The sequence below is a fragment of the Rhinoderma darwinii genome, chromosome 13, assembly GCF_050947455.1.
Source record: "Rhinoderma darwinii isolate aRhiDar2 chromosome 13, aRhiDar2.hap1, whole genome shotgun sequence".
Classification (NCBI taxonomy): Eukaryota; Metazoa; Chordata; class Amphibia; order Anura; family Rhinodermatidae; genus Rhinoderma; species Rhinoderma darwinii.
In genome coordinates, this window is record NC_134699.1 from 68,080,155 (window position 1) to 68,103,983 (window position 23,829).

The following is a 23,829-nucleotide window of genomic DNA, read 5'->3' on the forward strand; positions in this document are numbered from 1 at the left end:
ATACATATACACACATATATACATATACACACATATATACATATATACACATACACACATATATACATATACACACATATGTACATATACACACATATGTACATATACACACATATATACATATACACACATATATACATATACACATGTACACACATATATACATGTACAGACATATATACATGTACACACATATATACATATACACACATATATACATATACACACATATACATACATATACACACATATACACATATACACACATATACACATATAGACATATTTAAGAAGAGGAGCACACGAGAAGTAGGAACAGGTAAATAGCAGAGCGGACACGGTCTGTAATACAAGGCATTGGCTAACCTTTACAAATGGAACCTGATCCACCAATATCCAGTACAGTACAGAGACAGCAGGGTAAGGAGTGGGAAACAATGTCACGTCAGCCCCAGCGAGGCCTATAAAACCACTGCACCGAACGAACATGAACCCAACGAGCATCTCCTCAAGTTCTAATCCAGAAGAGAACATAAATCGTTTTTTCTGGAAGAAAGTTTTTGGGATTTATGACTAGCACATCCTTCCTCAAAATGTCACTAACTAATAATAAATCTATCTATCTATCTATCTATCTATCTATCTATCTATCTATCTATCTATCTATCTATCTATCTGGCTCATATCTATCTATCTATCTATCTATCTATCTATCTATCTATCTATCTATCTATCTATCTATCTATCTATCTATCTATCTATCTATCTATCTATCTATCTATCTATCTCATATCTATCTATCTATCTATCTATCTCATATCTATCTATCTATCTATCTATCTATCTATCTATCTATCTATCTATCTATCTATCTCATATCTATCTATCTATCTATCTATCTATCTATCTATCTATCTATCTATCTATCTATCTATCTATCTATCTATCTATCTACCTACCTACCTACCTATCTATCTATCTATCTATCTATCTATCTATCTATCTATCTATCTATCTATCTATCTATCTATCTATCTATCTATCTATCTATCTATCATCTATCTATCTATCTATCTATCTATCTATCTCTCTCATATCTATCTATGTATCTCTCATATCTATCTATCTATCTATCATATATCTATCATATATCTATCTATCTATCTATCTATCTATCTATCTCATATATCTATCTATCTATCTATCTCATATCTATCTATCTATCTCATATCTATCTATCTATCTATCTATCTATCTATCTATCTATCTATCTATCTATCTATCTATCTATCTATCTATCTATCTATCTATCTATCATCTATCTATCTATCTATCTATCTATCTATCTATCTATCTATCTATCTATCTATCTATCTATCTATCTATCTATCTATCTATCTATCTATCTCATATCTATCTATCTCATATCTATCTATCTCATATCTATCTATCTATCTATCTATCTATCTATCTATCTATCTATCTATCTATCTATCTATCTATCTATCTATCTATCTATCTATCTATCTATCTATCTATCTATCTCATATCTATCTATCTATCTATCTATCTATCTATCTATCTATCTATCTATCTATCTATCTATCTATCTATCTATCTATCTATCTATCTATCTATCACTCTATCTATCACTCTATCTATCACAAGGTATAAGTAACATCACAGAAGTTATGAGCTATAAACTCACTAGGAGTCATTGATATTACAGAGAACAGCATCTAGCAATTAATTAATAGCTACTGAGATCACAAAGAAATGTACAAAATGAATTCATTATGAGATATTGATGCCCTGATTATCCCACTAATTCAGTTAAACAGTGACTGGTAACATCTTCTATGATGCAACATAAGACCAGTGACATCAGAGAGACATATACTTATCAATTCACCAGGAGCAAGTGGTACCACAAAAAATGTAACCAATCAATTCTCAATCTTAGAGAAAGCATCCTATCAATTCACCAATCACAGAGAACGTAGTGACATCACAGAGAAAGCAACACATCATATTATTAGGAACCAGTGGCATCACAGAGAAAGTTATCATATCACTAAGAGCTAGTGATATCTCAGAGAAAGCATTGACATCACAGAGAGTAACATGTCTATTTTTAGGAGCCAGTGACATCACGGAGAAAGTAGTGACATCACAGAGAAAGCAACATGACTATTAGGAGCCTGTGACCTCACAGAGAAAGCAACATGACTATTATTAGGAGCCAGTGACATCACAGAGAAAGTAGTGACATCACAGAGAAAGCAACATCTCATATCATTACGAGCCAGTGACATCACAGAGTACAACTGATCAATCATCTAGTAGTCAGTGGTATCACATACTGTCAAAGCTAACTAGTGGCTAGGAGCCAGTAATATCAGAGATAAAGACATTGATCCTACCTGCCAACAGTCCTGCCCTGTGAACCAGTCTACAGAGGGGTGGGGCTTGTTTAGGAGGAGGAGTTGGAAGCAACATCACGGATATATTAAGGGAGAATTACTACGCAAAATGTGTCCATTTTGGCACGTGCCAAATTTATTTATTTAACTTTTTACACTGGGCTAAAAGCCAAGAGGAAGAGGAATATGGCTAACATGTCATATATATTATATACAGTTTGGCCGCATATATTATACCACATGTGCCATTTTGATCAACTTTGCCTAATTCGTACCATTTTCACCAACTCTTACATTCATGTACCTTGGGACACCATCGATGAATCTCCCCCTTTGAGTTTTGCTCACACTGAATCTATTTTATGCGGGGTGACGATATTGTACAACTATTCCTTCCAAGTAGCCAGTGGCGGATTATCATATGGGCGATTCGGGCGGCCGCCCGGGGCCCGAGGCTCCCAGGGGGCCCATGGCAGCCCGAACCGCACATTATCGTACAAACCTATTCAGCGCGCTAGCGCTGCTAATTTCCGAAGATGAGGAGGGGAGGAGCAGGGAATTGGCCGGGAAAGGGGTAGGACACGCCTCCCTGACAAGTGCGGGCGCCGCCATGAGTAACAGAACAGCGACGGACGGCTGTTCTGTTGCTCTAAAGCTGCAAGAGAAGACCCGGGCGGGCGTTCACCGGCGCTGAGGTTAGTCGGCTTATCCTCCTGCCCAACTGGTTCCCGACCGCTGGCTGTATTTTTACGGCCAGCGGTCAGGGACGGGTCCTTAAAACCCGAGCCATAGACTTTCTACGGCTCGGGTTTTAACTTGCTGCCCGCGCGATTCGGCAGCTGAATGTCGGGTCTCCGGCTGTCAGTGACTGCCGGGGACCCTGAGGAGAAGACAGAAGCAGCTTTCGCTGCTTCTGTCTTCTCCGATGTCTTCTTACACAGCGTTCAATGAACGCTGTGTATAGGAATAGAGACAGCAGCAGCGGCGCTGTCTCTATTCCTCCCGGTGATCATGTGACTGGTCACATGATCGCCGGGTGCCGTTACTAACATACTGCTGCTGGGTCTTACTAGACCCAGCACAGCCCTATTAGTGACAATCGCCACTATGAGAGGGCTGATTTCCCCTGTAACTGGGGCTGCTGTGCAGCTCCAGTTACAGGGGAAAAGATGGTGTAAAAGAAAGAAAAAAAATATATAAAGTTCCCCAAAGGTCTTTTTTGACCTTTGAGGAACAGAACATAGTAATAAAAAAATAATAAAGTAAAGTGCAAAAAAAAATTTAATAATAAATACACATAAAATACCCACCCCAAAAAAAAACGTTCCCCCTCCCGCCAAACATTGTTGTAACGCTAGCGCTGACCCAATTACTCTAATATAGACATGTAATATATTAAAATTTACGGTAAACAATGACGATTACAAATAAAAGGTCTATTTTAGGGTAAAACTATGTTATTACCAAAAAAAAATAGCTGAAACGTAAAAAAGCTTATTTTTTTTACTATTATTTTCAAACTTTATGAATAAAAATTCTAAAATAGCAAAAAAGTGTGCATAAAAACGATAAAAAAGGAAACCTGCATTGTCTACGGAAAAAAACGTCGCAAAAATCACGTCTTTTTTTTTTTCTTTTTATAAAAATGTGTGTTTGGTGCAACTTTGTAATTCTGTTTTATTAAAAAATATTTTCACTTTTTGAGATACAGCTGCTTTGTATCCTGTATCCGTCAGGTCAGCAGGACTGACGGGATCAGTGAAACGGGCCTTGCGCTAAATTATAATCTTAGATGTGATAGATTTGAGGTGGATCCTGTGTGTCACTGATCCTGTCAGTCCTGCTGACCTGACGGATACAAAGCAGCTGTATCTCAAAAAGTGAAAATATTTTTTAATAAAATCAATCAATCACACACATACTAATATATATATATATATATATATATATATATATATATATATAATTATGATATAAAGTTTTTAAATGTGTACATAACCTTGTGGCACTATATACAAGGGGGAGCGCTGTGTGCCACTATATACAAGGGGGATATATACAAGGGGAGTGCTGTGTGGCACTATATACAAGGGGAGTGCTGTGTGGCACTATATACAAGGGGGAGCGCTGTGTGGCACTATATACAAGGGGGAGCGCTGTGTGGCACTATATACAAGGGGGGGCTGTGTAGTGCTATCCACAGTGGTATGTGTGTGGCGCTCTTTATAGGGGGGGCTTTTTGGTGCTATTTACAAGAGGAGGAGGGCTGTATGGCACTATCTATATGGGGCTGTGTGTAACACTCTCTACGGGGGGATGTGTGATATATAGAGGGGGCTGTGTATGGCGATATCTATGGGGGTGTGTAATATCTACAGGGGGCTGTGTGTGGCACTATGTACAGGGGGCTGTGTGTGGCACTATGTACAGGGGGCTGTGTGTGGCACTATGTACAGGGGGCTGTGTGTATGTGGTGTTTTACAGTGTGTGGTATTATTATATTCAGGCGCGCAGTGTTTGGTGCTATTATATTTAGGGGTACAGTATGTGGCACCATGATAACTTTATTTTCGTTTATAGGTGTGGAAATGTTGGAAAAGTGAGGAGACGTCTGAGTGGCAAATTCTGCAGAAATGAGTCATGGCCGGGAGAAGTCGTCATGAGCGCTGGACCGGATGGAGAAGAAAAGAGGAAAAAAACTTCTAGAATCTGAGACGTCGTCACCTGTGAGTCACTAGATTTATAGAGAATCTGTCACCTCTCCTGACATGTTTATTATAGGAATCCTTGTATTTCACAAAAAGTCTTTCTGCAGTCCAGGACTGATAGACAATTCCCCTAGTCAGGAGGTTGTGTCCCTGCACAGTGTGATACTGTCAGTATGTAGGGACACCGCGCTGTGACAAGGGAAATCGTAACACTGTTAATGCTTGCCCAAAAAGGTAGTGTTAAAAATAGTTATGGCAGGGCGGCGGTGAGGAAGGGGGGCCCAAGTTTGGGTAACAGCCCAGGGCCCATGGTCTACTTAATCCGCCACTGCAAGTAGCAACATATGGCGATGGTCGGAATGCCTTAAAAGTTATCTCTGCAGTCAGGTGGTCTGATACCAACCACAGTACAATCTCGCGGGATCTTCTCATCTTCCCCCATGACAATGAGTATTAGCAAAATTCTCTGCCACCCGCAAATTTCCAGCACGCGTCCTTGATTGGAGCTGCATGCATCCGCTTACACCGTCTTTGAAAGAAGGAACATGCTGTATCCTCTGCACACTGGAGCAAATGATGATTAATGCCAGGATCCTAATTAATCCGCAGTGACAGATTAGCGGAGATGTGCCGGGGTCTCGTTTTTCTGCAGCAGGACTTTCCTGATAGGACAGGTGGTGAGAAGGGACACAAAAAAATTCAATTTGCTCCTCATTTGCATACATATGACAACCATCTGGGCTAATAGCTTTCAAATGTCTTCATTACGGCTCCTCTAGTGAGGGAACTGTGCTAGATACCAATTAGGGCCTGAAAATCGCAAGAACTACATGTAAATATTTGCGGAGGGGAAAGTGTGCTGTCCTCATTGTTACATTCTGTCTTTATTTGGGGCTGGTTTTCAAAAGGAACAAACTTGGATTACTAACTCCGACCAAAAAGAAGGGATGTCCCACCTGGCCAACTCCTGTCCATATCCCCTACTAGAATACATAGTAGGGGGAGGGTACCTGAATAGAACTACCTATATAAGCCGGAATGGAGAGCAGCTGCCAAAAGTGACACCCACTCTGGCAGACCGGGTGCAACCATGTATTACATGGTTACTCATCCATTTGAATTGGCGTCATGTAGTGGCCGCCCACAGCTTCCCCCCACAATGACTACTAAATGCCAGGGGGTTCATCGGCAAGAGTTGCATGCTTTAGAGAAGGGTTCTCTCTGGAGAAGGGTTCTCTCTGCTCATTGCCACCCTCTGCTGATGCACGTTATATGAGCTGTGTTACGCTTCTTACCAGAAAGTGTATCCGTAATCCACAATTAATTTGGCGCTGGCTACGCTCGGGTGCAGAGTTTCCTCGTTCTCCAACCTAGAACCGACACAAGAGTCCAGGTCAAAATGCAAGTAGCAAGCTTAGAGAGAAAGTACTTTATTCACTAGCCTGACTTTCTCCATTTAAAGCACCAGCCCGTGACAGAAAGGGCCCATCATCAAGGAAAACCGATGTAGAGGTACCCTGCAGATGCGAGCAGGAACAGGGGGTAAGGAAGAAAACCTGGCTACCAAAAGAGTGTCATATTAGAAACAGATTGATACTCTCATTCTCCAACCCAACATGGGAGATGAGACCTGTATTGTGATTGGGCACAATGGGCAGTGCCAGTGGTTTCATCTGGACTTCTTCATGTAAATCTTTGATCATTCTGGATTCTGCAATGGTCTCCAAGTTGTGGCTCTCCAGCAGTAGTTGCACACACGTTGGAGGCCGCTGGTATATTGCATTAATGAATACGTTGATGTAGAGTCATTGTATTTGCAGCGGTAATGTAATGACTTATTGCTCTGATTTATTACATTATGGAAATTTATTTTCCATTCCGTGACTCTCTTTACAATCACCTACCTATTGGCAGCACCTCAAATGCACTCAATGGATGCTCCCAACGCTACAGTGGAGTAATAGATGTGCAACTGTAGAGAAAGGCTCATCCAATGTACATCCAATATAGCTCGGTTTGTGACGGGCCTGTTAAGTTCTCAACAGAGAAGTGGATCCTTGAGCCGCAATCGGGTTTGTTGCTGGCTGAATTGAGATGCAGAGATTAAGGAATCTCCGTTCTTCACCGTTATTCTCAGCAAGGAGGTTTGAACTTTCCTGAGTGGATTCCCAGGTCGTGGTCCCCAAAATTATCACTATTGTTGGCAGGTGCACTTTGGGAATATCTGAGTAGTCAGGTACGAATCCAAGGGAAAACGGTCAGGATATGACAAGCCGGTGGGTAAGATGAGGATTTAGACAGAGAATGGGCCTGAGGTCAAAACCAGGAGTAGAACTACAGGTACCAGGTTTCAAATCCATGAAAATGAGACAGGGGCAGAAACAAATTACAAAGCTAAAGTAAAAATCAGGGTCAAGAACAATACATTAATTCAATGGAAGTACCTTGATTCGCAGGCAAGGGATATCAGGCTGGATTCCTCTTTAAGTAGTCCGCCAGGCCTGACGTCCTCAAAGAGCGCAGGTTACCACAATGGCTCCCAGCCATGAGCAGGAGAGCTCCGGGGCGAGGAAATGGTAAGTCGAGTTGCCTTGTTGTTTTAGCAACCTAACGTAGCTGGCAGGTGGAGCCAGGAGAGCCACGGCCATCAGCAGGGATCCACCAGTGGAATGAGATGAGGTGAGTATCAGGGCCACATTTCAGGCTACCCATGCTAATTAAGCTGGTCATACACATTTAATATCTGTTGGCCAACAGCTATGACCTCCGGCTCCCACAACAGCTGGCACTTATTTTAATAGATCATGGGCAGGGTAGGTAAGCAGCTGCAAGATACCCCGGTGCCGCTTATCTCCTAGGGCAACAAACAATTGGACAGGTAAAACTTCAACTTACTAGATGCTTGTTTTTGTTGATGTAACTGGGGGAGTTAGATAAGAGCAGCAGTCATCCCAACAATCATTTAGCTGACAGCAATAAAAAGCCAATGGGCTGCTTCAATAAAATGCCAATGGGCTGCTTCAATCTTGTTCCAAAGACATCAGGACCGTTCCTTCCATAATGGAGATAAGGGTCCAAAACAAAAATTGTTGCAAACTGTTTCATTGATATGATGGCTGGAGAATAAATATAGTCTGTTCAGCCATAGCATTAATACCACCTGCCTAATATTGGGTAGGTCGCCCTTGTGCCGTCAAAACAGTTCTGACCCGTCGAGGCATGGACTCCACAAGATCTCTGAAGGTTCCTGTGGTATCTGGCACTAAGACGTTACCAGCAGATACTTTATGTCCTGTAAGTTGTGAGGTGCGGCCTCCATGGATCGGACTTGTTCTCTACCATATCCCACAGTTGATCTATCGGATTGAAGTCTGGGGAATTTGGAGACAAGTCAACACCTTGAACTCTTTGTCATCTTCCTCAGATCATTCATGAGCAATTTTTGCAGTGTGGCAGGGGCATTATCCTGGTGAAAGAGGGCACTGACATTAGGGAATACCATTACCATGATGGACTATAGATGGTTGACAACAATATTTAGGTAGGTGGCCCATGTCAAAGTAACATCCACATAAATAACTCTTTTAACAGTAGCCCGGGGTCAGCATGAGCACTCTGACTGGTCTGCGGCTACTTAGACCCATATACAGCGAGTTGCGATGCTCTACGTGTTCTGACATCTTTCTATTACAGTCCGGTGGCTTTTCAGCAATTTGTTCTACTGTAGCTCTCCTGTGAGATCGGACCAGACGGGCTAGCCTTCATTCCCCACGCGCATCAATATGGCTTGGGTGTCTATGACCCTGTAATTGGTCACCGGTTGTCCTTCCTTGGACCACTTTTGGTCGGTACTAACCACTGTATACTGGGAACACTTCACAAGACCTGCGGATTTGGAGATGTTCTGACCCAGTCGTCAACACATCACAATTTGGCCCTTGTCACAGTCGCTCAGATCCTTAGACTTCTCTATTTTTCCTGCTTCCAACATCAACTTCAAGAACTGACTGAATATGTCCCTCCGTCCTCCTTGTCAGACGCCATTGTAATGAGATCATCAGTGGTTTTATGTTATGGCTGATCGGTGCATGTATATGAGTGAGTTATTATAAAACAAGTACAATATAATATCTGTCCTTCCTTAGGAGCCACTTCTGAGCCTCAGGAGTAATCACTGTAATATCATGAGGAACTGAGGGAATGTAACTCAATGTCAACGCTCCAAGGCGGAGCCCCAGGGATACAATATTGGGTTAGGGTGGTGTTCCCCTCCCGAATCTCCCCCTAATTCTAGATTATTCAGACAGAATTTGTGTCTTTATTTGAAGACCCTCATTCCCTGGTGGGTTGGAAACGCAAATTAGACAAGGGGGTCACAAGAATTATCTGCCTCACCTTCATTTATTGGTATGGATCATAAAGCTACAAGACGAAAGAGACAAATCCAAATGTTTATCTGATATTTACACTTTTGGGATTGAATGAAATAGAACTAGAGATATATAATGGTCTAGATGATGTCACTATATAAAATGGGCGGGGCTGTGACAACCTCTCTCTACCTTTTATGAAAGTCTGGTTGTCAGCACATTTGCAACTAAAGTAATATTTTCTAGATCTGCACCCCAAAGTCGGGCAGCGGACCCTGCATCCTCTACATAGGCACAGGGACTCATCTGTATGGGTGGCGTCGTATGGTACTACAGCTCAGTCCCATTTAAGTAAACTGGGCTGAGCTAGAGAACCAGTTTCAGTAGGTACATGTTCCTTCATTCTGATGATCGGTGGCGCATCTGGGTTTTTGGACCCCCACTGATAAAACAAAGTTATTGACGCCCCCAGCGATCAGCAGATGAAGCGACCTCTAGTGTAGAACAACATGGTGTCCATATAAATTATTTATATGGGCGCCATGAAATAAATAGTCGTAGTAGTCCTCCAGAATTGGAATGACTCTTTCCAGCAGTTCTCAACTCTGGCTAATAGGGGTTATCCTAATGGGTATCCCCCTCTATGACATCATAAGCCCTAGTAGGGCATATGAACGGGGGTCCCCTTTATGGCTGGCAATAGGGTTTTGAAAAAACAAGAATACGTTCATGCAAGTAATAACAAGTGAAGATGATGGGGTTAAAATATATAAAACACAAGGCTAAGACCACACTTGACAGCAGCAAATACAAACCCCTTGAGTCCAGACGTGGTGACAGAGCAGACATTATGGGAGTCTATATACTCCCCAGGAGATGTATTGCAATACACGGCCCCCACGACGAGGATACCCAGCTCAAGGTTAATAACAGAGTCCCCTCCGATAACCCTATTTCCCCAGCCATTTAAAAGTGCAATTTCCTTATTTAATTTTCATGTTGATTTGAATAGGGCACCTGACCCCGTTCTTATAGGAAGCAGGATCCTTTAAATCTCCCCCAAATGCCTCATAAATCATTAATCCGAATCCCCGGCCCTCCAACACCCCCTCCCTTTGAATTGCACACCCCTCTCCTTGAATACAAAGTTGAGTATCTTTTGATAAATGATCCTTTGACTTTGAGATGTAATAAGGACACCACTAAAAATGAGGACTCATTACTGTGTGTATCTGGGGCGGGCGGGAAGAAGGAACTTGTTATTATGGAGACCATTCAAGATATAGACACAAGAAGAAGGGTCCACAAGGGGCAACTCCACCCAAAATAAATGGTTTTCTATTTTCTATTGCTTTGTGTCTGTCCCTGGTGTTCCCATTTATATCTTTTACATTGGGATCAGGTGTTTATGGGGTCTCTCCAGCTCACTGATTGATTGGAATGTTTTACCATCTCTAGTCTGGGGTCCGTATTCATTTATGGGATCTGTATTTAGGGGTCTAGTCAGGGATCTGTATTCATTTAGGGGTTTTGGGTTATATAAGGAGGTCTATTCTGGGGTCCATGTTTATTTTGGTTGTCCCATCTGGGGTCTGCATTACTTTAGAGGGTCTGTATTTCTTTAAGGGGGTCTGCATTAAGTTTTGGTGTCTGTTGTGGTTATTTGTTTAGGGGTTCTGGTTTGAGGTCTGATTTATTTTCATGGGTCTGGTCTAGGGTTTGTCATAGTTTAGTGGGTCTGGGGGTCTGTATTAATTAATGGGGTCTGGGGTCTGTATTTAGAGGTCTGATCAGGGACCTGTATGTATTTAGGGGGTCTGGATTATTTAAGGAGGTCTCCTCATGGGTCTGGTCTAGGGTTTGTCATTGTTTACAGGTCTGTATTTATGTTTGGGGTCTGAAGTTTTTCCATGGGTCTGGTCTAGGGTCTGTCATTGTTTAAGGGGTCTACGTTCATTTATGGGGTCTTGTTGGAGATCTATATTTATTTTGGGGGTTTGGATTATTTAAGGAGGTTTCCTCTGGGGACCCTATTTATATTGGATGTCTGGTTTGGTCTGGTATCTGTATTAGTTTAGAGGGTCTGTCATTTTTTAGGGGTTCTGGTTTGGGGTCTGATGTTTTTTCATGGGACTGGTCTAGGGTCTGTCATTGTAAAAGGGGTCTGTATTCATTTATGGGGTCTGGGGTCTGTATTTAGGGGACTGGTCGGGATCTGTATTTATTTAGGTGGTCTGGATTATTTAAGGACGTCACCTCATGGGACTCGTCTAGGGGTCTGTCATTGTTTAGTGGGTCTGTATTAACTTTGGGATGTGATGAAGCGGATCATGTGCACTATTTGTAATACAAATAGCACAGGTTGGGGGGCGACGGATCAGTCTTATATAAATGGGTGGGACATGAAGTAGAACATTTTCTAGCGCCGCTCTTGAGAAACTCCCTGTTGTCCCATCTCAAATCTTGGCAAGTATAAATCATTGTAGAATGAAAAGTTCAGCAAATTTCATGATTTCTGCTTGCTGTTAGTGAATAGAAATATTATTAGAAAACTAAAAACTTCTCCTGACCTAGTCGTCTTCAAACAAGTGCGAGCAGGACCAGGCCATGTATACAAGAATGTTTCCATTCCCTGACACCAAGCAGAGATCTTAAAAATAGTGTATATTACGACTTTTTATTGTACAGGGAATGAGCTCTAATTACATAAAACCTGGATACCCCTGAAGTTCAGTGCCACGCCTTTCATGGGAACCCCAAACCAACCGAAAATTGGAATAGAAGAAATATTTTTGGAAATAAGTTCCCCATTACCGTATAATCGCAGTATTTCCACAAATAGCGGTGGTGGAATATTTGTGACCCCTGTACCTGGGTTATATTACATGATCTCCTCATACAGTGCAGGGACCAGTCTTGTTAGATATAGACACAGTCACGCCACGGCCTCAGCTGCTATGGAAATGACAATCCAGGCGACATCCAGAGGCGCAGGACAGCTGGGGGGCTGCTGGTTGCTGCAGGCAAAATGGGGATCAGGTGGAAGAAGAAAGAGACATTGGTGTTTATATGTGATGTCCACAACATGAGATCAAGACGAGGCCGAGGACACACAACAACCTCCATATGTACCGAGCGGTGACAAAGCATCTAAATATCTATCTATCTATCTATCTATCTATCTATCTCATATCTATCTATCTATCTATCTATCTATCTATCTATCTATCTATCTATCTATCTATCTATCTATCTATCTATCTATCTATCTATCTATCTATCTCATATCTATCTATCTATCTATCTATCTATCTATCTATCTATCTATCTATCTATCTATCTATCTATCTATCTATCTATCTATCTATCTATCTTGTATCAGTTATATCTACTCCTATATCTCATTTCTATTGTGTCCACACATAAACAGTACAACCAATAATGAATATTTGTGTCTATATTTAGCGCCTTTACGGCAGCCAATTAAAGGTGCAACAGATTTTCGGTCAAATACCCTACTGTTCTGTTTGCACCCCTACCATGTAATGGCCATATGCCAAGTATTTTGCCTGCAGGTCTGTGCCAGTGATTTACTACGACATGAATGATTTCTCAATTTTTCTAAATGTTTCAATAATGAAAAGAACACCAGAATGTGTGAGGCGTCGGGGGTTCACCTGCGCTCCGAGGGCCTGCCTCCTACCCTGAACTCCACAATCATAATCGCTCAGATCTCCACCTCTGTGGATATCAAACAATCGCAGTATCATTTTCAGATCTTGTGATTCCATCTGGAGCTCAAATCCATCCAGCTCCGCTCTCCTTTTATGGATGAGACTCGTCTGCTCGTCGCTCTACCGCAGATGTGCTGGAGAAAACCCGAAAAATGCTGGAATGTGACCATTTATATTTCTGCACTGGATTGTTTATAGGGAGAGGGAACACTGTGTTTCAAGGTGGCCCTGTGGTCTGATAGGATTGACCAGTAATGACCTCTCAGAAACAAGTAGGACCTGGGGTGCACATGAATGGTCTATATTTATATACTCCAGTCACGTGAGAACATGCAGCAAAATCTGGAGAAAGGTGGAGAAGGGCTCTATTCACACTGCGTTCATATATGCTGGATGATTATGTCGGGAAATACTCCAGATGGAAGTCTCCAGTGCATGCCAATGTGTGGCATAAAGTGGTATATGTCACCCATTGACCAGGGGCGTAACTATAGTGGGTGCAGCGGTGGCACACGGACTCTGGAGACCCAGGCAGCCCAATAGGTCCCTCTGCCCCGTATGAGAACAGAAATACACATGATAATTGGGGGCCCCATTTATCGATTTTGCATTGGGGCCCACCTCTGCCATTGACACCCATAGCGGTGAAAGGCCACACCCCCTTCCACTAAGCCACACCTACTTTTTAGTAATATGCCGTGAGCGACACAAATCCCTCATTGTAACTTTTGAGGCGTTTGCGACTTTTCTACATCTGGCGTAGAAAGAATAATACATTTTCCCCTACGTCTGCAAGTTGCATTTTCTTACAAGGTGGCATTCACTTTAAACTCTATAACATGTGGAACGGGGGCTAAAAGTATTGGCCATCGGTGTTGCCTCCGCTTTATGATGTAAGTGTCATTTGACCATAATTTGTGTGCAGCCTTAGGACACCATTAGTTTGTATGAGCTCCAAATGATCGTGAACGTCACCGATGCTGCGCACACCGCCGCTCGAGACATTGTCACTTCACTAGCGGTTACATGGTGTACATACAAGGGCTATCTTTCTATACATATACAGTTCCTATTTAATGCCTGGAGAAGTGAGCATTATCACACCACTTAAAAGCTTCGAAATTCCAAAGCGGAAGACGGTCGTCATAGTGATAACACAATGGCCACTTTACATACTGTAATTAAGCCTCCGTTGTTAATTCCCCTGTAAACACGAAAGATATAATTTCGCTTTGGCTGGATAATTATTTCTAAATTGCTTTTGTCCCACAGTGACAGTGAAATATTACGTTCAGGTGGACAATTGAACTCACGCCCTGGGCTTGATGATACACACACTTCCATTAAGGTCTCTAAGGTATGATTCGTGGAATGAAAACCAATGGCCACTCGCTGCCAACTCTCTTCAACGCTGACAAGCCTTGCACCTCCTGCACGGGCCCAGAGTGCGCTGGCATAGGTTTACCACTAGAGTCTTGGATATACCATTATTTGTCAGAACAATACATCTTATAATTACTTCTCGTCCTCTTGGCTAAGATCAAGTGTAGTATCTGTAGTGATCGGTGGCAGACTGGGCCATTGGCAATAGATGGGTACATTGAGCACAAGGAGGTTGTAAGCTCGTTGGCCCAATGGCTATTCGTAGGCAACCTGGCACCTTCTAATCAATGCCAACTCAGGTGCAAAGTTCCCACCGGAGTGGTGACCCAGTGGGTACCTCAAAACCACTTAGGGGTTGGGAACGTGCACTTACACAAGCACTTCATTTCTCTCATACTATTTGAGCACGCACCTCTATTTCTAACATGAGGAATTTGTATACTGCCAGCCACTAGGCTGAGCCAACTGTGTGCAGCATTTTTGATTTATTTTTTGTCACTGTGTGTTCACTTTTACACATGTTTGTATCTTTGGATAGTGCCCTTATGTGTGTCCCTCCTGGGGATCTAGGGAGGGTGTGCGTGGCCATCAATTTCTCACCCCCTTGCAGCCCTGCTCACACTTGTGGAGCAGCCAATGCTAGACTTTGAGCACCGACGGACTTGTGGGCGGCGGCATATGCAAATTAAGGGGCACAGTCTGATTCTCCCTAATCTTCAGTATTAAGAGGCCACTGTCCCTGACCCTTTTGGGGCCTTGTGGCTCGTAAAGCTGGGGAATAGGTCGGGAGTCCTTTCTCTTTTTGGAGGGGGCTTGCAATGGACCGTATTGAATTACCTCTTTTACATGTGGAACGCTGGACATTTTTGGTGACACTTTGGGTGAAGAAAGCACAATCATGGGCTTTCAAAAAAATAATGTAGCTTAAAATGTAGCCAGCTCCTTCATAGAGAGAGGTAAAAGACTGTATCTCACTGTAATCTCACGCCTAGATGTGCTAATAATTCTTCTATCACTATGTGATGTGTTTTCTTCCTATATCACACAGTTGTCCTACTGATCTCTTCTCCCTCTTGTATCTGGGTCCAGGAAGTGGTAGCTTAGTGACAGCAGCCATTATTAGCAGCAATGGAGCCATGATTTAGTCACAGAGTCACCCAAGCAAAGCAATGGGTGGTAACTCCCTAAGGCCCTGTTTACCTACCAGTCTGCAGCGCTATTCTTGCCCAGACGAAAATGTGGCGGACCCCTTATGAGTTCATTGGATCCATCAGGATCCATGCAAAATACATTTAGAAACACAGGCTGGATGCACAGACAGGGTTTAGGTCACTTTTTCATGGCAATTAAATGCAACTAAGATGGAAATCTAAATGAAATAATAATGAGTGCATTAGTTATCATCAGGAGGCTAAACAGAAATGCTCATCTTCAGCATTTTTCAGTCTAAATAAAGCTTGTCAGACCTTATCCTTCCATCTTGACATTGTTTGTATCATGAGTCCGCTCAGCGGTATGTGCTGTACCATCTCTCCGTATCTGCGCCTTTAACTTACACATCTGCAGAGGTGTGGGATTCTGATGTACCATATGGCAGCCGTCCTTTCATCAGCGTGATCGCTCTCCAAGGAGGTCAATGCTTGTAGGACAAATGATGATAGCAAGTTAAAAGTGTAATTATTCATTATTGAAACTTTAGATGGCTCTCCGGTAAGCGATAAAACCAGGTAACAATTAGATACTGTATATATAGCTCCCAATCATCGCAAATAAAAGCTTCAGCCGACCATAAATCGAAGACACAGTGGGAGATATTTGTCAAAGAGCCTATAATGGAATGATGCCTCCGAGACATTGCAACCAATAACCATCCGTCTTCACCTTCACCCAAGAAAGCCTTAACAAACTCAAAAAGTGACGAGCGCTGCAGAAAACAACAAGTATTTGCAGAGGATCCAAGAAAACTTCAACATTGTTGTGAATTCTTGGTCAACCATATCCATAATGTTCCAAAAATCCAGAAGATCCGGGTTTGGTGAGCAGTCAGGACATCTCCCTCCATTTTTACCCAACAGGATTCTCTCTCACGCTTCCTCCATCCATCCATTAATCTTCTGCTAAACCTGGAGGAGTAAATTATTTACATTGAGGAAATTATATGGGATTGTCTCGGGATTACATTTTCATTTGGGACATGATAAAGTAGAGCTTTTTAGCAGAATGGCAGTGGCCTCTAACAATGAGGCACCTACAATATCAGGAGCTTCCGAGCCATTTGTCATCTTTGAGTCAACAGACCTGCTCTCTCTTCTAGTTTGATTTACTACAAAATATACAGTTTATAGAACTCAGAAGCTTGGGGTTAAAGTTGTGGCTTCTGAAGAAGGTGGCCTACAACATATGGTTTTAGTCATGGACAGGTTTTTTGCACTGAGAGTAGTTCACATTGCCTAGGGACAAACCAAAATGTAAACTTTCTTGCATTTTCTATTATGACATTATTTAATTCTCTAAAATTGTGACCATTGCATTAAAAAAGATGTTTCGATCACAAAAATAGACATGTAGGGCTGATCAAGGGAGGGCTGAATGTGGTGTGTAGAGCATACCTGTTATGGAATTGCTAGGAGAGCGATTCCCCAAAGGCTGCTGGAGACTGCTGGGAGAGAGCCTGCATCTAAATCCGCAACCTCAAATCCGCCACAACACAACTTACAGAGTCTAAGTCTACTCTATGGTATTCACCAGAGCCCACCGCAAGGCGGGATGGTTTTTGCTGCATAGAACCCAGGTTGTTTTAGCAGAGTTCAATGTTGGACAAGAGGTGCAATGCAGGAAAACCTAAACAGGATAACCAGACAGCCAGAGGTTAAACAGAAAGTCCAAAACAATAAGCAAGTGGATACCAGGTCAGAACCAGCCGGGAGCAGATCATCCAAATCAGCAAACAAGGGTTTAACATGAGACAAGCCGAGGTCAGTATTCCAAAAGTCAGAGGTATGGGGTTTAGTCAGAAGCTTGATCAAGACACCTGAAGGTAAGGAAAATCACAAGAAAAGACTGAGTGAGAAGGACAGGTATGAATACCAAAACAAATGTGATAGGCAGAAAGAGAGAGAAAAGACCAGAACCGCCCAGAAGCCAGAACAGTAGTCATGGAAATCATTAAAGGAGTAGGAGTTCCCTAACAATACCCATATACTTCAAGGGTATGTGTCCCAAGATGTTAAAGGAACTGGTACAATTATTTGTTAAAAATCGAATCAATTACAATTTACACAGTTATGTTCTGGACTTGTAATCTTATAGGCTAAAATTTAAAATGTTTGGTCGCCGACGTCAGACCATGTTTCCATTATACAGGCACAGATTATATCTTCAGTTCTTGGGGGCATAAGGCGTGAGTAGGAGAGGCATCTCCTGGGTGACCAGGTGACAGACAAAACCGTTACATGACCGCTAATATGAGACAGATAGTTTGTGAGACAGCTACCCCCTCTGCCAGAAAGTGAAGGTAGGAGAAATCTAAAGCACGAAAAGCTGAGTTTATAAGCGAAAGATGTCACATCGATGCTGGCTATAAGGAGTTAGGAGCACAGGCCGATTTTCAGTTTTGGCTGGAAGTATGAATTAAGAATGGGCTACCTTAAACGGACTACTTTTATTATGTATAGAATACTTGTGTGTATGATTTGGTAAATCAGTGTTTACAATGTGCTTAACCATTACAATGCCAATGTGTATGTGAAAAGGGGGTCCTATAAAGGCAAGATGTTGGTCGAACAGGCCGAGTGTGCATTTTTATGGTAGGATCAGGGGTAATAGCTGTCGGCCGAATAAGTGTTTGGCCGACCGCTACCTTAAAGAGGCTCTGTCACCAGATTTTGCAACCCCTATCTGCTATTGCAGCAGATCGGCGCTGCAATGTAGATTACAGTAACGTTTTTATTTTTTTAAAAACGAGCATTTTTGGCCAAGTTATGACCATTTTTGTATTTATGCAAATGAGGCTTGCAAAAGTACAACTGGGCGTGTTGAAAAGTAAAAGTCCAAGTGGGCGTGTATTATGTGCGTACATCGGGTCGTGTTTACTGCTTTTACTAGCTGGGCGTTGTGTATAGAAGTATCATCCACTTCTCTTCACAACGCCCAGCTTCTGACAGTGCAGATCTGTGACGTCACTCACAGGTCCTGCATCGTGTCGGCCACATCGGCACCAGAGGCTACAGTTGATTCTGCAGCAGCATCAGAGTTTGCAGGTAAGTAGCTACATCGACTTACCTGCAAACGCCGATGCTGCTGCAGAATCATCTGTAGCCTCTGGTGCCGATGTGTCCTCGATCGTCCGACACGATGCAGGACCTGGGGCAGGAAGTGAGTGACGACACAGCGTGATCTCTCGAGAACACGCTGTGTCTTTGCACTGCCAGAAGCTGGGCGTTCTGAAGAGAAGTGGATGATACTTCTCATCAGAAGGCCCAGCTAGTAAAAGTATTAAAAACGCCCCGATGTACGCACATAATACACGCCCACTTGGACTTTTACTTTAAACACGCCCACTTGGACTTTTGCAAGCCTCATTTGCATAAATACAAAAATGGTCATAACTTGGCCAAAAATGCTCGTTTTAAAAAAATAAAAACGTTACTGTAATCTACATTGCAGCGCCGATCTGCTGCAATAGCAGATAGGGGTTGCAAAATCTGGTGACAGAGCCTCTTTAAGGGGGTTGTCTCATCAGAGACATCCACTTTCCTATGGAATACATGACAGCTGATTTCCCGGGGGAAGCTGCAGCAGCGAAAATGTAGCATTAGATGGTGGCCACTCAGATGAATGGCAATCCAAGTAATACCTGGATGTCTCGAGTCCACCAAAAAGGAGCCGCTCTTACAGAGTGGCGCTCCTCGCATGAACCCGCGGCACCCCATCTTTCTTTTTAAAATATTATCACCCCTAAAATCCTGAATTTTAGGGCTTGTCTGCCTTTTTTTTATTAGAAGGGTCCACTAAAAATAAGCTGATCACAGGGTGTGCCCCCTGTGATTAGCTGCAATCTGTAGATGAACCTGGCAGCAAGTGTTCAATTCCCCTACAGCGCCACCACAGGAGAAATGAAGCATTACACTGTTCTCAATAGGCTGTGTAATACACGGGCGTGCCGGGTCCTCCAGCGCAGGAGACGCTCTTTGTAGCTGCTCTTTTCTCCAGCTAAAACATGAGGTCCTCTCTCAGAGTGCAATAATACCATAATATAATATTTAAAAATACATTTTGTAAAACAGACGACTCCTTTTCTCTTTTTAAGTCTCCAGGTTGAAAAATTTAAATTTATTTGTGTAAATCTAAAAATAAAAAACAGGATTGGTGTTGGGTTTCAAGGTTAGCATTTTTTTAAAGCCTGTATTCAAATACCTTGCAATAAAATACAAAAATACTGTGGTCCAGGAACATTCAAATCTAACGAAGAGGCCAACGAGGGCATAAAGTGCCAACCTGCAGACGTGGACGCAAATTCAAAAGTCACCACCCTGCAAATTCTGTACTGTATTTTATGTATTAGGAACACAAGAGAGAGGATCAAAGATGGGATTGTTGAGCTGATGTATCTAAGCCTATCATTTGTGATACAGTCTGCTGAACCAGTGTATCTAATCCTATCATGTGTAATACTGTCTGCTGAGCTGCTGTATCTAATCCTATCATGTGTGATACTGTCTGCTGAGCTGTGTATCTAAGCCGATCATGTGTGATAGCCTGCTGAGCTGCTGTATCTAAGCCGATCATGTGTGATACAGTCTGCTGAGCCAGTGTATCTAATCCTATCATGTGTGATACTGTCTGCTGAGCTGTGGATCTAATCCTATCATGTGTGATACTGCCTGCTGAGCTGCTGTATCTAATTCTATCATGTGTCATACTGCCTGCTGAGCTGTGTATCTAAGCTGATCATGTGTGATAGCCTGCTGAGCTGCTGTATCTAAGCCGATCATGTGTGATACAGTCTGCTGAGCCAGTGTATCTAATCCTATCATGTGTGATACTATCTGCTGAGCCAGTGTATCTAATCCTATCATGTGTGATACTGTCTGCTGAGCTGTGTATCTAATCCTATCATGTCATACTGTCTGCTGAGCTGCTGTATCTAAGCCGATCATGTGTGATACTGTCTGCTGAGCCAGTGTATCTAAGCCTATCATGTGTGATACTGTCTGCTTAGCCAGTGTATCTAAGCCTATCATGTGTGATACTGTCTGCTTAGCCGGTGTATCTAATCCTATCATGTGTGATACTGTAAATCACACAGCACTACATTCCCCATCATGTAATGTTACTCCTCTCCACTAGTCATAGTCTATAACTAGATACATGTATATTGGCCCACAACATGTTTGCGGCTGATATCGGACCCATCTGGAAGGGCCCCCTTAGAACTTTTGCTTTGGGGCCCCATATTGAGTTTTTCCATACAGCTCCCATGGTTGTGCGTGGCTCATATAGAGAGTATTATCCAGTATAGGCCTCTCTGGCAGCGCCTACATCTATATATATTACGGTATGAGAGATGGCGACTGCACAGCAGAGTGGAGCGGGTTGTGGTCTAGTAGATGAATGGGATAACATTGGCTGCAGTGAGCACCTGTGACGATCACTAATACTCTGTAATTATGGGCAAGGGTTGCCAGGATCTGGATGGCAGTCTCCGCTGAAGACAATACACTGAGGGTCCGCAGCTGGACGAGGGAGTGGTAAGTGGCGTGATATAAGAGGTGTCATGTTCAATACTTCACCTGTCTGAGAAAAGAGGCATGAATATTATAGGGGATTCCTCCAGACACCTGCAGGTCGCCGCGTATCACTCAGTAGAGATTTTATAGACTGGCGGAGGGACTTCATGCCCTTTCTAATGCTCACCTGGTGGTACACTTATAATATTAGATACACGAACTCAGAAACACGCCACTATTCTATCTGCGGGACATGTTCATCAGAATGCAGTGTACACCTAGCCTTAGATACAGCGGCAGAGTGGACAGTATCACACGTGATAGGATTAGATACACCCGCTCAGCAGACAGTATCACGCATTATAGACTTAGATACACCTGCTCAGCGGACTGTATCACACATGATAGGATTAGATACACAGCTCAGCAGACAGTATCACACATGATAGGATTAGATACAGCAGCTCAGCAGACAGTATCACACATGATAGGATTAGATACACAGCTCAGCAGACAGTATCACACATGATAGGATTAGATACAGCAGCTCAGCAGACAGTATCACACGTGATAGGATTAGATACACAGCTGAGCAGACAGTATCACACGTGATAGGATTAGATACACAGCTGAGCAGACAGTATCACGCATGATAGACTTAGATACACCTGCTCAGCAGACAGTATCACGCATAATAGGGTTAGATACACAGCTGAGCAGACAGTATCACACGTGATAGGATTAGATACACCCGCTCAGCAGACAGTATCACGCATAATAGGGTTAGATACACAGCTGAGCAGACAGTATCACACGTGATAGGATTAGATACACCCGCTCATCAGACAGTATCACACATGATAGGATTAGATACAGCAACTCAGAAGACAGTATCACACATGATAGGATTAGATATACTGACTCAGCAGACAGCATCACACACGATAGGGTTGGATACACCAGCTCAACACGCAGTATCACACATGATAGGATTAGATACACCACTTCAGCAGACCGTATCACATATGATAGGATTAGATACACCAGTTCAGCAGACAGTATCACACATGATAGGATTAGATTCACAGCTCAGCAGTCAGTATCACACATGATAGGATTAGATACACCAGCTCAACAGACAGTATCACACATGATAGGATTAGATACACAGCTCAGCAGACAGTATCACACATGATAGGATTAGATACACCAGCTCAACAGACAGTATCACACATGATAGGATTAGATACACAGCTCAGCAGACAGTATCACACATGATAGGATTAGATACACCAGTTCAGCAGACCGTATCACACATGATAGGATTAGATACACAGCTCAGCAGACAGTATTACACATGATAGGATTAGATACACCCACTCAGCAGTCAGTATCACACATGATACGATTAGATACACAGCTCAGCAGATAGTATCACGCATGATAGACTTAGATACACCTGCTCAGCAGACAGTATCACACATGATAGGATTAGATACACCTGCTCAGCAGACAGTATCACACGTGATAGGATTAGATACACCCGCTCAGCAGTCAGTATCACACATGATAGGATTAGATACACAGCTGAGCAGACAGTATCACACGTGATAGGATTAGATACACCCGCTCAGCAGACAGTATCACGCATAATAGGGTTAGATACACAGCTGAGCAGACAGTATCACACATGATAGGATTAGATACACCCGCTCAGCAGACAGTATCACGCATAATAGGGTTAGATACACAGCTGAGCAGACAGTATCACACACGATAGGGTTGGATACACCAGCTCAACACGCAGTATCACACATGATAGGATTAGATACACCACTTCAGCAGACCGTATCACATATGATAGGATTAGATACACCCGTTCAGCAGACAGTGTCACACATGATAGGATTAGATACACAGCTCAGCAGTCAGTATCACACATGATAGGATTAGATATACCAGCTCAACAGACAGTATCACACATGATAGGATTAGTTACACAGCTCAGCAGACAGTATCACACATGATAGGATTAGATACACCAGCTCAACAGACCGTATCACACATGATAGGATTAGATACACAGCTCAGCAGACAGTATCACACATGATAGGATTAGATACACAGCTCAGCAGACAGTATCACACATGATAGAATTAGATACACGGCTCAGCAGACAGTATCACACATGATAGGATTAGATACACCAGTTCAGCAGATAGTATCACACATGATAGAATTAGATACACGGCTCAGCAGACAGTATCACACATGATAGGATTAGATACACCAGCTCAGCAGACAGTATCACACATGATTGGATTAGATACACAGCTCATCAGACAGTATCACACATGATAGGATTAGATACACCAGCTCAGCAGACAGTATTACACATGATAGGATTAGATACACCAGTTCAGCAGACAGTATCACACATGATAGGATTAGATACACCAGCTCAGCAGACTGTATCACACATG